Source organism: Pelophylax lessonae, assembly GCF_965119305.1.
Source record: "Pelophylax lessonae genome assembly, chromosome: 12".
NCBI classification, from domain to species: domain Eukaryota; kingdom Metazoa; phylum Chordata; class Amphibia; order Anura; family Ranidae; genus Pelophylax; species Pelophylax lessonae.
Genome location: NC_138779.1, coordinates 126,163,748 through 126,179,888, shown reverse-complemented (window position 1 = coordinate 126,179,888; position 16,141 = coordinate 126,163,748). Strand labels below are relative to the sequence as shown.

The following is a 16,141-nucleotide window of genomic DNA, read 5'->3' as shown; positions in this document are numbered from 1 at the left end:
GTGGTAAGTATCTGGAGAAAGGTTGCTATTACAGTAGACATTTAACTGTGGAATTACAGTAGGGGCATTTCCATGGTAGCTCAGGGGCATTGCCATGGTAGCACAGGGACATTGCTATGGTAGTGCAGGAACATTGCCATGGTAGCCCCAGTGCCTTTAAATACCTTTCCTAAAAGGCTGCAACAGGGCCTCTTCTCATGGCAACCTGTTTATTTACACTCTAACGCTCCTTATGTAAGTTATGGATTGGGGATTTCGGACATTTCAGTGAGGGCTCTGCGTCATTCCCTCAGGAGGAGTAGGTTTCTTCAGTAAATAGAGAGATCACAGCAAGATGTGCATCGGTAGACGTGTGTGGGCTCCTAGGAGTGGAAAGTGAGTCCAATAATGGGCTTGGTTGTGTTGGGAGTGGTGTTGGTGGGAGTTGGGCATGCAGCATGTTTGTTTGAGGGTTGACTACATTGTCGACACCACACATAGACGGACTGCATAATTGCCATTCTAGATAGACATTCAAATACTTATGAACATAGGTGGCCCTACGGATATTTAGGGTACCATTTATCAATGGGGATCTCCACCTATTTTAGAGTATTTTATGCAGAGAACACACTTATAACTAAATTAATAAATGCAAGTATTTATAGTGATATCACTCTATTAAATAGATCCCTTTTTTGGATATGTAAGAGGTGCATCTGATAGTTATGTAACATGCTTTGTAATACAGCTGCAATACTCTGTAAATGTACCACTATATGACTGTAGGGAATCAAATATAAAGTGGTAATGATTAAGCACACAGTCAGTGTGTGAAAAGCGTCTACCTTGTCACGATTGTCATATTTGGATGTCCAGTCAATAAATCTGGATTTTGACTCAACCTGGAGTGCTGCCAATTTCCTTTATCAAGTTTCCACGGAGGCGAGCCGGGGCATGCACCGGTCGTGAGTCATCAGGCAATTACACCATCTTGAGCAGTGAGTTCTTGTCTCTTCAATTAAAATATAAAGTGGAGCTCCATCCCTAGAGTGGGAAAGGATCTGGGCCTTTGACAGGTTTTTGCCCCTCTCTGTATTCCAATTGAGAAGAAGTTTCTGCGCTTCTTGTCCTGGTAACTACACAGGAATAAAAGAAAACCATCCCAAAGTGTGGGATAATCCCATCTTTGAAAGCAGTCATTTTAAATGTCACCATTGAGAGAGTTCCTCTTTTCTTCTGTTCCAGTAACTGTAAACTTTTAGCTCTGATCTCACTTTTTGACCTTTTGTCATAAAGGGTAACTCTGACTCTTTCTCACCCTATGTAAAACTAAAACATGTGTCCCATTTTGATGCTTTTAGTACTTAATTTTTGACATTATAGTTATTATACCAGGCAATCCAAAATCACGATTACTCAATATCAGTGACCACCTGGCTACCCATTACACAGTCAGATTGTACAGTCTTTTTGCAACTTCCATAAGATACAACATGGTTTAAATTTTGTCCAGTTCACCAAATCCAAGCTGTGAGTGGGTGGCCCGTGAGTGGGTGGCCCTGTTTGCCGCACCAGGTTTGAAATATCAAATGTCAAATTCAAGGAGTCAGGTGGAAAATTGTCAGCCAAACAGTGACTGCATGTCACGGAACCATGAACCAGACGTACAACAACAGATAAGTGAAAAAGAAGGCTTTATTGAAAATCAAGCTGTAAAGCAAAAGTCCAAACGGATGGCGAAACCGAGGCAGAGTCCTTGCGAAGCCAGAGGACAGGAACCAGGAGGGTAGTCAGACGAAGCCGGGATCAGGAACCAGCAGGGTAGTCAGACGAAGCCAGGATCAGGAACCAGCAGGGTAGTCAGACGAAGCCAGGATCAGGAACCAGCAGGGTAGTCAGACAAAGCCAGGATCAGGAACCAGCAGGGTAGTCAGACGAAGCCAGGATCAGGGACCAGAAGCAGCAGCAGTCTTAGAAGCATGTGAACACAGGAGGACCAAGCAAGGAACTGAAGCCACAGACCTCCTATATATATGAGCTAGGCATCCAGCTCCTCCCAGTGGAAAGGAGGAGCCGCAGGGTGGGAGGCTACAAGAAACCCAGAAACCAAGATGGCCGCCAGCACATGTCAAACAAAGGAGAACAGCAAGAAGGTAAGACCATGACAGTACCTCCCCCTCAAGGGCCCCTCCTCCGCGGAGTAAAGAACGGTTTCTGAGGGAAGCGTGCGTGGAAGGCTCGGAGCAAGGCAGGAGCATGGACATCTGCGGAGGGAACCCAGGAATGCTCCTCTGGACCATAACCACGCCAATGAACCAAAAACTGCACCCGACCGCGGACCAGGCGTGAGTCCAGGATATTGCTCACCTCATACTCCTCACGATTTCCCACTTGGACCGGACGAGGCCGAGGAACCGAGGAAGTGAAACGATTACACACCAGTGGCTTCAACAGGGAGACATGAAACACGTTGGAGATCCGCATGCCAGGAGGAAGCGCAAGGGCATAGGCTACCGGGTTTACCCTGCGAAGCACTCGGAAGGGACCAACAAAGCGAGGCGCCAGCTTGGGAGTGGGCACTCGAAGGTTGAGGTTGCGGGTGGACAACCATACACAGTCTCCGGCCTGGTAGGAAGGAGCAGGCGCTCGTCTGCGATCAGCCTGGAGTCTCTGGCGCTGCGCAGAGACCACAAGGGACTTCTGGATCTGTACCCAAGAAGCACGTAGGACGGAAAGGTGATCCTCCACAGCCGGAATATCCTGGGGAGAGAATACCTCCGGTAACACGGCAGGTTGGAACCCATAATTGGCCATGAAGGGAGACGTCCCAGAGGAAGAGTTCACCGCCGTGTTCCTGGCAAACTCAGCCCAAGGCAGGAGGTCAACCCAATTGTCTTGGTGATCGGAGACATAGCAACGAAGGAATTGCTCCAAGGCCTGATTGGATCGTTCTGCGGCCCCATTGGACTGAGGGTGGTAGGCCGAGGAGAAGGAGAGATGAATCCCCAACTGGGAGCAAAAGGCGCGCCAGAACCTGGACACAAACTGACTCCCCCGATCCGACACAATCTCCTTGGGCAAACCATGCAACCGGAAGACCTCCCTGGCAAAAATCGTGGCCAACTCCTGTGCAGAGGGTAACTTCTTGAGAGGAACACAGTGGCACATTTTGGAAAATCGATCCACAATCATGAGAATGACCGTATGGCCTCAGGATGCAGGGAGGTCCACAATGAAATCCATCCCCAGGTGTGACCATGGGCGCTCCCCGGTGGCTATGGGTTGCAAAAGGCCCAACAGAAGGTGCCGAGGGGACTTACTCTGGGCACAAACGGAGCATGCCGCTACATATGCGGCGATGTCGGAACGTAGGGAAGGCCACCAGAACAGATGTGAAACAGCCCAGGACAGCTGATTCTTTCCAGGATGCCCGCGGTCTTGGAGTTATGGTAGATTCGCAACAACCGAGTGCGCAACTCCTCAGGCACAAAACATCTGCCGTTGGGTCTCCCAGAGAGAGCACCAGATTGAGCCGCCAAAATCTGCTCACCCAGGGGAGAGGTCAGGCTGGTGCGAATGGCGGCCAGGATCTGATTCGGAGGTATGACCGAAGTCGGAATCGACTCCTCCCTGGACAGTACTGTCGGAGTACTGCCGTGATAAGGCATCCGCCCTGATGTTCTTGGAACCGGGTAGGTAGGAAACGTGACAAGAACAGAGCCCATCTGGCCTGACGTGGTGTCAATCTCTTGGCCTCAGAAAGGTAGGTCAGATTCTTGTGGTCCGTCAGGATGAGGACCGGAACCACCGAACCCTCGAGCAAGTGCCTCCATTCTTTAAGGGCCTGCACGATGGCCAATAACTCCCTGTCACCAATCTGATAGTTGCACTCCGCGGAAGACAGTTTCCGGGAGTAAAACCCGCAAGGAAGCAGAGGACCCTCTGGTGTTCTACGCTGAGACAGAAGGGCGCCTACTCCCGTCTCAGACGCGTCCACCTCGAGGACAAAGGGCAACCCAGGGTTGGGATGCGACAGAATCGGAGCCGACACAAAGGCGGACTTTAGAGCCTCAAAAGCTCGGATGGCCTCGAGCGGCCAGACCTGGGAATTACTGCCCTTCCTGGTCAGATCCGTGAGAGGCTTGGCTAGCATGGAAAAGTCCCTGATGAACTTCCGATAATAATTGGCGAAGCCCAAAAAGCGCTGCAGGGAGCGAAGACTACTGGGCTGGGGCCACTGTAAGACAGCCGAAACCTTCTCAGGATCCATGGAGAACCCCTCAGCGGAAATGATGTAACCTAAGAAGGTTACCTGGGATCGGTGAAATTCGCATTTCTCAAGCTTACCGAACAGCTTGTTCTCTCGTAACCGTTGCAACACTCGTCTGACATCCAGAATGTGGGTCTCCATGGATTCAGAATATACCAAGATGTCATCCAAATAGACCACCACACACTGCTGCAACAGGTCACGGAAAACATCGTTAATGAATTCCTGAAAGACTGCGGGCGCATTGCACAACCCAAAGGGCATAACCAAGGATTCATAATGACCGGTCCTGGTGTTAAACGCGGTCTTCCACTCATCGCCCGCCTTGATCCTTACGAGGTTATATGCCGCCCTCAGGTCGAGTTTGGTAAAGACCGTGGCCCCTTTAAGGCGATCGAACAGCTCGGAAATCAAGGGTATCGGGTAAGCGTTCTTGATCGTGATGCGATTGAGACCCCTGTAATCGATGCAAGGCCTCAACTCACCGCCCCTCTTTTTCACAAAGAAAAATCCAGCCCCTGCCGGGGACGAGGATTTGCGAATGTGTCCGCGTGAAAGCGCCTCCTTCACGTACTCCTCCATGGCCTCATTCTCCGCTACCGACAGTGGATAGACCTTGCCACGAGGAGGAACGGCACCAGGTTGTAACTCGATGGCACAATCGTATGGACGGTGCGGAGGTAGGGCAACCGCGCGCACCTTATCGAATACATCCCGGTACTCCACGTATTCAGGAGGCAACAGAGAGTCCGAGGAAGTACACAGCAACTTGACAGGCCCATGGACGCAACTAGCCCCACACTGCGGTGACCATGAGAGGATCTCGGCCGATCTCCAATCGAAAGTCGGATTATGCTTCTGGAGCCAGGGGTACCCCAAGACCACCGAGTAGTGTGGAGACGAAATAACCTGGAAGCAGACCGACTCTCTGTGAACGGCACCAATGGCTATCCCCACTGGAAGGGTCTCATGAGTCACGTGTGGCGGCAGAAGGGGTCTGCCGTCTATCGCCTCAAGAGCCAGTGGAGAACCTCGGGCCTGCAGAGGAATGGAATTGGCGGCAGCGAACACACTATAAATGAACAAACCACCAGCACCAGAGTCCACCAACGCCTGGGTCGTCACTGAGCCCCCGACCCAGGAGAGGACAACAGTGATCAGTGGTTTGTCAACACGGGAAACCGGGGACGAGGAGACTCCACCCAAGATCTGCCCCCGACAGGATCTCAGGTGCGAGCGTTTCCCGGACGGTTCGGACATGCCAACCGAAAATGCCCACCGAGACCACAGTACATGCATCGACCCTCGCGTCTTCGGAGTACCCTCTCCCCCTCGGACAGGCGAGCAAAGCCCAGCTGCATGGGTTCACCCCCAGCCAAGTCATCCCCAGGAGGCGTGGGAGGAGAGGGAGGCACGGGTGGGACAGCAAAGGTAGGCGCCAATCTGTTAGGAGGCCTCCGCAGACTCTCCTTAAAGGAAGGTCTCTCCCCGAGTCTGGTGTCAATCAAAATCAAGAAAGAAATAAGAGACTCGAGCTCCACTGGTAGGTCCTTAGCTGCAACCTCATCCTTCAAGGCATCCGAGAGACCATGAGAGAAAGCAGCGACCAGAGCCTCATTATTCCAGCCCACCTCTGCTGCCAGGGTACGAAACTCAATGGTGTATTCAGCTACGGATCGTGAACCCTGTCTGATGGACATAAGGAGCTTCGCAGCAGAGGCAGCACGAGCCGGCACATCGAATACCCTCCGAAGAGAAGCAACAAAACCGGAAAACTCGGCAACCACCGGATTGTTGTTCTCCCATAAAGGGCTGGCCCAGGCCAAGGCCTTGTCCGAGAGCAGCGAAATTAAGAAGCCCACCTTTGATCTCTCAGTAGGAAAGGCATGTGGCAGCAACTCGAAATAAATGCCCACCTGGTTAAGGAAACCTCGGCACTGAGTTGGCTCTCCCCCAAAGCGCTGTGGAAGGGGGGCAGAACCGGTCATACCCCGAAACACCGCAGGCGCAACAACAGGTGTCGGGGTAGACTCTGGCGCAACAACCGGAGCGGCAGTAGGAGCGGGCCCAGGAGCGACAACCGACCCATCGGCAACGGGAGCGAAATGAGCCGTGCGTTCAAGCAGGGTTTGCAACGCCACGGCGAACCGACCCAACAGGTGATCCTGCTGATCAAGTCTGGCAACCAGCGTGGGTAGCGAGGATGGCCCTGTACAATCAGAATTCATGGCTTGGTCCTAATGTCACGGAACCATGAACCAGACGTACAACAACAGATAAGTGAAAAAGAAGGCTTTATTGAAAATCAAGCTGTAAAGCAAAAGTCCAAACGGATGGCGAAACCGAGGCAGAGTCCTTGCGAAGCCAGAGGACAGGAACCAGGAGGGTAGTCAGGCGAAGCCGGGATCAGGAACCAGCAGGGTAGTCAGACGAAGCCAGGATCAGGAACCAGCAGGGTAGTCAGACGAAGCCAGGATCAGGAACCAGCAGGGTAGTCAGACGAAGCCAGGATCAGGAACCAGCAGGGTAGTCAGACGAAGCCAGGATCAGGGACCAGAAGCAGCAGCAGTCTTAGAAGCATGTGAACACAGGAGGACCAAGCAAGGAACTGAAGCCACAGACCTCCTATATATATGAGCTAGGCATCCAGCTCCTCCCAGTGGAAAGGAGGAGCCGCAGGGTGGGAGGCTACAAGAAACCCAGAAACCAAGATGGCCGCCAGCACATGTCAAACGAAGGAGAACAGCAAGAAGGTAAGACCATGACACTGCATCCTATCAGAAGCAGTTACTGTTGGGGTATTCAGACACCCACAGTTCTGCAGCTGTCTGATTGCAATATCAGGCAGGGGAGATTCCTCCATCCACTCTGTTTATCAGGAATGGCGGAATCTACTTGTTTTCCCTTGTTCATTCTGAGGGCTAAATAAGAGAAATCTGTGCGTATATGGCTAGCAAAAGTAACAACTGAGTGGTGTTAGAGCCTATCTAAAGCTGGCCATACAGTGGGCAAACATCTGCCACATCCTAAAGATAGCCAATGGGGCCAGCTGTCAAAATACAATAGGCATAGCGGGAGACACAGCTGGTGTATGGCCAGCTTAACTTTCAAATATTTGACAGTTATCCATTTGTTTATGGCAAAAATAAAAAAATATTAAAAAAAAAAATTGAAAACATATTTCTAATTAGGTAAATATTACAATTCTGTTATCCAGCAGTTAAGTGGGGCTTTAGATTCATTTCATTTTGTCCTACATCTACCATGTGGTTTTTTTTTTAAGAAGAAACAGTGACATAATCAGTGTCAGTGGGCTGTTTCTGAAAGGGAGCCGATTCTTCTTTGCTAGCATTATAGGTAATTCATTGTGCTCAGGGAAACCTTTGCCATGCATCAAACATTGTAATTGTAAAGAACTGTTTGCATACAGCACAAATAAAATAACAATTTAAAATGTATTAACTTAAAATAAAATAATAATATTAATCCCCAAATATATTTTAGTTTTCCTTTAAAATCCTACAAAGGAGAATCTGTAGAATATGCATAAGACTCTCTTTTGATATTCCATCCACATAGTGGTGCATTATCAGAGCATGAATAATGAACACAGGCTAGTAAAAAAAAAAAAAAAGACAGTCTATAGAAGCTGAAAGATTCCTGCAAGCTGATACATTTCACATAACTTAAAAAAAAAAAAAAAATATATATATATATATATATATATATATATATATATATATATATATATATATATAATTTTATTTTTTTAACATAACATAAAAAAAAAAAAAAACACGTAACAGCTGCTTATGGCATTAATCATTTGGAGAGTGGTATTTTTTTTACAGACTTCAAAAAAAGACGGACGAAAATGGCAGGTCTAGTGCTGGTAGGGGTTTACTGCCTACATTCATAATACCAGAGCCCCGAGTTTTTCAGCTGCGTCCCCGTCTGTGTTAAATCTGGAGGGACCACACCCAATCCCTCCACTTATACATTAAAAGTCCTTGGACTGATAATGCTAAGATTTCTAGTGATATCAAATAAAAAATAATTTAAAGATATTAAATATATATATATATCACATTAAAAGAAATAAAGCACGAGTATTCAAATATCATGGTCCTTACATTCTTTTCATCATCATGTGCTACTGAAGGTCATTTTATATATTGAGTTTAATCTCATAACCTTATATTTGTTTTATAAAAAGTGTGATAACTTATTTTCCAACTGTTTTTTCCTGAGGAATTTGCTAAATAAAATATGTCAGATATGTGAGCTAGGGCTCATTTATACTTGCCATTGGAGGGGCAGTAAAAACACACAGTTGAGCCACTTTTTCATTGCTTCCCAACTGTTCCCCCTTAAGCTGCAATCACCCTTCAGAGGGGGGAAATGTTAGTGTAAACTAGCCCTCTGGAAACTGTGAAACATACATGATTAGGATGATTCAAGATTGCATCAACAGTTTTTAAAAAAAACATTACAGCGGTATTAACCCCAAAACCAGAAATGTATTATATTGCATCTTACCAATCAATAGATAGATTTATTTTCTTTGCCTTTATTCCCCTCTGTTTTCACCTGGCGATCTGTCCAGTAAGTAACACACCTCCAGTATTAGTGAGACAACAACTCTGGGGGGGGGGGGGGAATGAGCACAGGAGGCACAGCAGACAGCAACTCTGGGGGGAATGAGCACAGGAGGCACAGCAGACAGCAACTCTGGGGGGAATGAGCACAGGAGGCACAGCAGACAGCAACATTGGAGAAATGGGAGGAGGTCATAGGTGTGCGCACAGGGTTTGCCAGGTATGCCTGGGCACACCCTTATTATCCTACGTGTCACAGATTACCCCAGTTTAGACCCCTGATATTTCACCAAATAAATTAATACAACAAAAAAAAACTACTGACACCATCCACTGCCCTACTGACACCTATATCTGCCCTAAGGACACTGTCCATTGTTTTACTGACACCATCAATATAAAAACACATGCACACACATATGTGTTTGAGCTTTGGGGTGCACACCCTAATGCAATAGGCTGTGCACATCTATAGAGGAGGGTAGTGTTAAATATATTAGCAGATTTAGATACTGTAACACATTAAAGCCAAACTCCAGCTCACACTTTATAATCAGTTACAGAAAATCTTTTTTTTTTTTCGTTTTGGAATAAAAAAAAAAAAAAGCCGACCACTTTAATCACCTCTGTTAGTGTTAAGTGGTTTGTCTCATTCATGTAAACTGCTATATTCTGCTGGAGAGCTTGAGCTTGTGAAAAACAACAGACGTGGTGACTTGACCACCAGATGAAAACAAAAGGAGGAAAGTTTAAGGAAACAAATGCAGCCATCGTATTTAAGAGTTCATAAGCCGAAATATAATAAATGTTTGCTTTGGGTTTAACACTGCTTCGGATCAATTCACAAATCTAACCCAACAGGATAAGGTGCCCTATTTTCTAAAATTGGGGTCCAATACGATTTGGAAATTACAGTTACATGGCTAAAATAAAGCTTTTTTTCCTCTTGTGTTAAAGTTTTGCAAATTTAATCTAATGGCTCCTGGCTGACATTTAACAAATTTACCATTAATAATTAATTAAAAATTAATGATAATTTAACATTTAACTGCAATTGTCTGAATAAAAAAAAAACATGAATGATACGTAGCAATGGGATGCTCCTTGCTGAGTTATGGGACCCAGCAGGGGAGACTCGGAAGAGAAATGGCTCTTTCATGCAATTGCAAGAAGTAATGTCACCTTAGAATGACATTTACCAATAAACAAATCTTTTGCCTGACTGCTCAGTGCCTTCTTATCATTAGACAGCTAATCAGATTACATTTATGGTACCCACTATATACACATTTCTACATGCATGTATTTAAAAAAAATATATATAAGTTCATTGAGGATGAAAGTTTTATCTCCTGACCTGAATTTTTCTATCTTTTAATGTTTCCCATGTAGAAATGCCTGATTCTCATGTGATTCAGTCCATGCAGGAATGTGCGTGCATCTGTGTGTGATAGAAGCATGCTTTACCTTCCTCCCTGAGTCTGTTCATGGGCTCCTTGCAGCAGTCAGACAGATACCTCCCTCTGCCGCAATCTACAGCTTCTTACTGCAGTGATGGGAGGGAGGGAGGGATAGCTGGACCACTTCCAAACAGCAGAGAAGAAGGTGGAGCACTGCAACTTTCAAAAGACATGATAGCAATGTAGGTTACCATTACCAGTATTCTATCATTTATCCTGGGGAAAGAGATTTCTTTGATTCTGTATTTAATCGCTTCAATACCGGCCACTTTAACCCTTTTCCTGCCCAGGCCAATTTTTAGCACTGTCACACTTTGAATGAGAATTGGACAGATAGAGCTTTCTTAATCACCCCTGGGTTTTTATTTTTTTGCTAAACACAAAGACTGGAAATTTTGAAAAAAAAAAAAAACACAAAACATTTTTCTTTGTGTCTGTTATAAAATTTTGCAAAAAGGTAATTTTTCTTCTTCACTGTTGTACGCTGATGAAGCTACATTGATGGGTACTGATGAGGAGGCACTAATGTGGGGGCGCTGATAGGCTGCACTGATGAGGAGGCACTAATGTGGGGGCGCTGATAGGCTGCACTGATGAGGTGGCACTAATGAGGAGGCACTAATGTGGTGACACTGATAGGCTGCACTGATGAGGCAGCACTGATGAGGAGGCACTAAAGTGGCGGCACTGATGGGCACTTATGAAGCGACACTGATGAGAAGGCACTGATAGACTGCACTGATGGGTACTGATGAGGAGGCACTAATGTGGCTGCACTGATATGAACGGATGAGGAGGCACTAATGTGGCAGCACTGATAGGCTGCACTGATGGGCACTGATGAGGAATCACTAATGAGGAGGCACTAATATGGTGGCACTGATAGACTACACTGATGGGCACTGATGAGACAAAACTTATAGGCTGCACTGATAGGCTGCACTGATGAGGCGGGACTGATGAAGAGGTACTAATGTGGCAGCACTGACTATCAGTGTAACCAATGTGCTGACAAGCTTCCTGGTTACGTGGGAGGAAAGCAATGCTGATAACTGGCAAGTCTGTTTAGATGTTATCAGTGGTGATTGGACACCGCTGATCACAAGGTAAAGGGCAGCTGTGGAAAAAATGGACTGGATGGCAGCACAATCCCATTTATTCAAAGATGAAAAGTTAAAAAGATGAATATACCACAGCGGATATGATAACAAAGAACAGCTAACGCGTTTAGTCACTGGTGCGAAATGCATTGGAAGCGCTCCTGTGGGCGCGTGCGCGCTGCCCTGAGGCACGCGCCTGCCCCCATTAGGCAGCAGGGAAGCCAATCTCCATGGAGAGAGAACGATGGTCTGCTGTTGTAAACACCGCAGACCGTTGTTCTCTCTGGAATGAATACAGACCTCCTTTGTTCCTCCTATTTAGGATCACAGGTCTCTGTGTTTATGCCACAAGTCCCCCCCCTCACAGTAAGAAAACACCCCCTAGGCTCACACTTAACCCTTTGATTGCCCCTAGGTTAACCTAAATCTTTCCCCTAGTTTGTAGAAGGGATATCTTTTGCGCAAACCAATCAAAATACGCTTATAGGGATTTTTTTTAGGAAAGACATTCCCTGGAATTCCTAAACATGTACCTCTCCGGAACTTGTACTTGAATTTGGCTATGCTGTACCACTGTTAGAATGCGCTGAGCAGTGCCAGGACAGGGTCATCTAGAGACCAGGGCGAACATGCCAAACTGCTCCCCCACCACCAAAAAAATCGAGCACTAATCTGCATGCTTACCCCCTAAAAATAAATCCTTCCTTCCTCCCAGGACAAATCCGCCCTCCTGGCACAAAGCCCCCTTCAAAAAAATTCACCTCTTAGCACAAATTCCCTCCTCTACCATATTACCTTTTCTAGCACAACCCCCCCAAATCCCCTTTCCCAGCACAAATCCTCTTCCCCCCTTCGAGCACAACCCCCCCCCCCCCCAAATCACTATTCCTAGCACACCTCCCAAAATTTCCCCAGCCTGAACAATTCTTTCCTCCTGCTGCCCCCCCCCCCCCAAATTCACCCTGCCAACACAAATTCCCTCCCCCCAATCTCCTTGTTGTGCCCCCCCACCTCACATGATACCACAGTGCCCAGTGCACCTGCCCCTCTTGCCCTCCCCTTGTCTTGGCCCTAGCACTGAGTCACTTTCGCAAAGTCTGTCAGAGTCAGTTTTTCTCTCTGTATGCCAAAAGAGAGTTGGTTTTAATTAGCTCCGCTTTTGAATTTGGCTGCAAACTAAGGACTTGACTGATAGGGGCATGGTACAGAAACATACTGCAAATTAAGGACTTGACTGATGGGGGCATGGCCAGGAAACATACTGCAAATAAAGGCCTTGAATGATGGGGGCATGTCCAGGAAACGTGCTGCAAATGAAGGCCTTGAATGATGGGGGCATGTCCAGGAAACGTGCTGCAAATGAAGGCCTTGACTGATGCAGGTATGTCCAGGAAACATACTGCAAATAAAGGCCTTGAATGATGGGTGCATGTCCAGGAAACGTGCTGCAAATGAAGGCCTTGACTGATGGGGGCATGGCCAGGAAACCTGCTGCAAATTAAGGCCTCGACTGATGGGGGCATGGCCAGGAAACCTGCTGCAAATGAAGGCCTTGACTGATGGGGGCATGGCCAGGAAACGTGCTGCAAATGAAGGCCTTGACTCATGGGGGCATGGTCAGGAAACGTGCTGCAAATAAATGCTTAAAATGAAGGGGGCATGGCCCAGAAACATGCTGCAAATAAAGACCTTGACTGATAGGGGCATGGCCAGGAAACATGCTGCAAATGAAGGCCTTGACTGATGGGGGCATGGCCAGGAAACATGCTGCAAATGAAGGCCTTGACTGATAGGGGCAGGGTCAGGAAACCTGCTGCAAATGAAGGCATTGACTGATGGGGGCATGGCCAGGAAACGTGCTGCAAATGAAGGCCTTGACTGATGGGGGCATGGCCAGGAAACATGCTGCAAATGAAGGCCTTGACTGATAGGGGCAGGGTCAGGAAACCTGCTGCAAATGAAGGCATTGACTGATGGGGGCATGGCCAGGAAACGTGCTGCAAATGAAGGCCTTGACTGATAGGGGCATTGTCAGGCAATGTGCTGCAAATGAAGGCCTTGACTGATGAGGGCATGGCCAGGAAACAAACTGCAAATGAAGGCCTTGACTGATGGGGGCATGGCCAGGAACTGGGTGTGGTGAAACACTGTATTTAAAAGGAGTCACAGAGGATTGGATGAATATCACAGGATGATGGGCTGGGCCTGAGCTTAGTAAAATTTCTGCCCCAGGGAATTCTGGGCCTTTTCAAGAGCACATGACTGGAAGAGCTGCCCACCCACCTGTCACAGCTTTAGCAGCATTTTGTTTTTACCTTGCCATCATTCAAAGCTGCTATACTGGGCTATGCCCTTGATTGGAAGTTGGAATTAGTCTGTCTGTCCAGCACTTATGGTAAGGACAGGCTCCCTTTAAAGTTCAACTAGTTAATGTTAAAGCATACTCACAGTACAACTGTGACTGGCACTGGTGAAAAGTGTTTACATGTTCTGTATTGGAAATTAACCCCTTCACACCGACATAACACAAATATGCTGCCTTTGGCTTCAAGGGGTTGTCCTGGGGTGATGTCTGCAGCTGCAGTGTTGCCATTTTTTTACTTAAGAGATAGGATAACCGGATTATAGCAGATCTTTGATGGAGGACAAACTCACACAGGCACCATGCTTTAGTTTTCTCAGGAACACACACTGCAGTCTCTGCTGCCTCTTTTCTCTCTTTTTTTTTTTTCTTTAGTGAGTGCAACTTTATTTAAACACTTCCTGGTTAACAAACAGACAACATATTCATATGACTTTAGATCAATGGATAAGCTGTATAAGGGCATATAAACAAAATGTCTTATATCTTAACACCCCCACTTGCTCTTATACTGCTTATGAAAAATAGTTTAGTACAGTTACATCATTTTACTCTCTATACTCCAAAAATATAACTCACAAACCTATCAAGCTTAAACTTTGTTATTGGTTTAGTCATAACATCAGCTACCATTTTATCCGTAGAACAATACTCAAGATCTATCTTGCCTTCACTCAGAATAGACCTAAGGAAATGGAATTTAATGTCAATATGTTTGCATCTTTGATGGTAAACTGGGTTCTTTGCGTGAACTATCGCACTCTGATTGTCTTCAAAAATCTTCACTGGCTCAAACTGACATTCACTGTCCAATTCTCTCAGCAGTTGTGCAAGATATAGACTCTCCTGTGTGGTTGCAGCTAATGCTATATATTCAGCTTCACATGAAGATAGTGCAATTGTTGGTTGTTTCTTTGATTTCCAAGAAATCAGAGGTCCATTTTCAGTCAGGCTAAAACAATATCCTGTTGTGCTTCTCCTATCAATCTGGTCTGAGGCCCAACTGGCATCACTATACGCCTCTGGTTTTAATTTCTCTTTACATTTTCTGTAGCATAGTTCAGAATTGACAGTTGTGAAAAGTGTTGTGACAGTTTGCTTATAGTCCAACTCAAATTCGGTCTTGTACACGTAGCCACATAAATCAAACTGCCTACTATCTCCCGATAGCTTTTTATATCTGCAAGTTCACTTTTGTCGTCGAAATCTAATTTTTGTTCACAAGGAATAGATCTCGGTTTACAACCTGACATACCAAATCTTTCTATCATTTTCAAAATGTATCTGTTCTGATTCATCTTCACTGTTTCACTAGTCTGTCTAAAATCAATGCCCAAAAAATAGCTCAGTTTTCCAAGATCCTTCATTTTGAATTTTGTCGCTAGTGTTGACTTCACATCATTGAGTAGTTTTTCATTGCTTGCAGCAATGATGAGATCATCCACCCATATTAGTAATATTGCTTGTTCATCTCTGTTCTGTTTGACATATACACAATGGTCTACAGAATTTTGTATAAATGCATTTGAACATAAATAATCATGTAGCATCTTGTTCCAGTTTCTTCCCGATTGCTTAAGACCATACAGTGACTTTTTTAGTTTGAGAACTAGCTTTTTATTTGTGTCATCTTTGATCTCAAAACCTTCTGGTTGGTCTATATATATATATCACAATCAATTGGGGCATGCAAGTAAGCCGTCTTCACATCCATTTGATGCAAGATTAAATCATATTGTGCTGCCATTTGCATCAAAATGCGTAATGAAGTAAAATTCGCAGTTGGAGAAAAAGTTTCCATGTAGTCGGTTCCCTTTACTTGATTATAGCCTTTTGCCACAAATCTGGCTTTGTACGTTTCAGCTCCATTTGCATTGCTTTTTATTGCATACACCCATCTACCCCCCACTGAATGTTTGCCTTCTGGTAGTGTGGTCAATTTGAAGGTATCATTCTCCTTTAGTGACTCCAACTCATCTTTCATTGCATTTAACCAACTTTGTGACTGGGGTGTTTCCATAGCTTCTCTGAAGGTCTGAGGTACATCATGTACTCTATAGCAGTAATCTATGTTCATCAGTATCTGATCATCACCAACAGATTCTAGTACATAGTCATTTAAATACTGAGGAGTTTTCTATTTCTTGTAGGGTATCTTGTACCATGGTCTTCATCTTTGTCCTCTACAATCTCCTCTAAAGAATCTGGGGTCTCATTAGTCATTGGACCTGATACAGGAATTACACTCCTTTCCTCATAGAAATCATCATTATTGTCCAACAGCTCAGTCTGAGTTTGTTTCTCGATTACATCCTTTTCAATGAATTTTACTAGTCTGTGCTTGAAGACTTTGCCAGTTTCAGGGTAAT

At 45.9% G+C, this 16,141-nt stretch overlaps 1 protein-coding gene across 1 annotated transcript in view; it reads right to left on the bottom strand.

The window, feature by feature from the left end:
- The window catches only part of THY1 (Thy-1 cell surface antigen), a 29,684-nt gene extending 19,268 nt beyond the window's left edge, over positions 1-10,416 (bottom strand). The window contains exon 1 of the mRNA XM_082274462.1: positions 10,318-10,416. The gene's annotated coding sequence lies outside the window, so the exon portion shown is untranslated. The remainder of the gene's footprint in view (positions 1-10,317) is intronic.
- Positions 10,417-16,141: the final 5,725 nt, after the last annotated feature.